Genomic DNA, 1,948 nt, shown 5'->3' with positions numbered 1-1,948 from the left:
CACTACTGTCCTTCCAGATATGTGATCTATAAGTGCCAAGCTTGCCTTCTGTGAGCAGCTGTGATTCAATGACGTTAAACTGGCATATTTACATGCTGGGAAAGGAGGTGGGTCTGGGTGTTCAACCAATAGAAAAAACTATCTGTGCTACACCCATTATTGCAGAAGCCAGGTGCCCCCTCCACCTTGGCAGTTGGAAGTATGATATAGAGACATGCCTATTTTAATCTTTGAGCTCAGATTTTATAAAAAATTATCTATAAAAACTTCGATGGGGCTGGGGTTGTGGCTCAGTGATAGATTGCTCACCTAGCATATGTGAAGCACTGGGTTCAAACTTTAGGACCATATAAAAATGAAATAAAGATATTATGTCCACCTACAATTATAAAATAAATATTTTTTAAAACTTCAATCAATGTAATCATTATGCCCAAAGGTAATTGCTTCTTATCAGAAACTCAAGTGAAACATTAGAATTAAATGTCCTCTACTCAGTTTTTGTCTCCATGAGTGTTTTCATTACAAAATCTTTGAATTCCACCCAAAAAATTATATCTAAATAACTACTCATGAACTTTCCTCTTCTTTCAATGCCCTCATGCCCCATAGAAGACTTTTTAAAAAAATATTTTTTAGTTGTTGATGGCATTTATTTATTTATTTCTATGCAGTGCTGAGAATCAAACCCAGGGTCTCACACATGCTAGGCAAGCACTGTACCACTCAGCTCCAGCCCCAGCCCAGAAGACTCTTAATCATCCTTCAAAACCCACCTCAGTCAAAATTTCTTCTGGTAAAGGCTTTCAACACCACCTTTTCACACGGAGCCACATCCTCCCCTGGACAACTTCTAGTATACCTGGAACACATTTCTCTTGTTGTTGTTCTCTTAAATGTCCTACAGCATAATTGGATTTCACTTTTGTTTAACTTTCCAGAATGTGAACTTCTCTGAAGCAGGATCTGTGTACTATCCACTATTATGCCCCTAGTCCCTAGCAGAGTTCTTTACAAAGAGCTGGTATCTGGGACATTTGGTCATTGAGTCAGGTAATATTGCTGAGTCTCTGCAAGTTCTTTCCCTGGGAGTTTCTGGTGACCATTTCATCTTCCTGGTTTATTAATACAGAAAGATGATTTGGCTTGTTTGGGCCACAGCCAACTTTCCAGCACATTCAGGCTGTATGCCAGTACCGTGATGGCTAGAAGTCCATTAAAAAAACTGGGATGAACAACATGACACTGATGGATGCAATGACTAATGTCAATCCATGCTACTTCCTGTGAAGCCAGTAAGAGATCCCTGAAATAGCCAGCATGTAGATTTTTGAGCAAAAAATAGCCTCTGTCTCTGGAAATAATGCATGTTCCTGACCAATGGGTGTGAAAGGAAGAAGAAAACAGCATCCTGCATGGCCAAATGAACCACAAATCTCTACCCACCAATCTCATTGCAGATATCACTACACAGAGCACATAAAGCACCCAGAACTCCAAAAAGATGATCCCAGATTTTTTATTAGGCCAAGAGGTGTCTGAACAGGTGGCTTCCTGCTTTTTGGTAAATGGGTGGTTGTGGGTGGAGAGCAGACCTTGGGAGCTGGGAAGAGGAGGCTTGTAAGAACAATTGTCACTTGTGAGATTCTCAACATATTCCTGATTCGAGTGATGCCATGTCTGAGTGTTTGGAAATTATACCAGTTCATTATCTCAAGACTGAGTCAAATTCTTTGTCTGATTAGCCTGAGAAATGAAGGATTAGGTAACAAAGTCTCCAAGTTCTTAAAACATAACAGAATGAGAAGACATTCAAGTCTTGTGTGCTTCCTTCTCTCTTTCTTCTTACTCTGCACCAACCGATACTCACCCTTCACCAAACCCTTCCAACATCTCTGGCATGCATTCAAACAAGGAGAGATTACAGTGTCATTTGATAAATATTGAC

The sequence above is a fragment of the Ictidomys tridecemlineatus genome, chromosome 10 (assembly GCF_052094955.1).
Source record: "Ictidomys tridecemlineatus isolate mIctTri1 chromosome 10, mIctTri1.hap1, whole genome shotgun sequence".
Classification (NCBI taxonomy): domain Eukaryota; kingdom Metazoa; phylum Chordata; class Mammalia; order Rodentia; family Sciuridae; genus Ictidomys; species Ictidomys tridecemlineatus.
The sequence above is the reverse complement of the archived record's forward strand: the minus strand, read 5'-3'. Positions refer to the sequence as shown.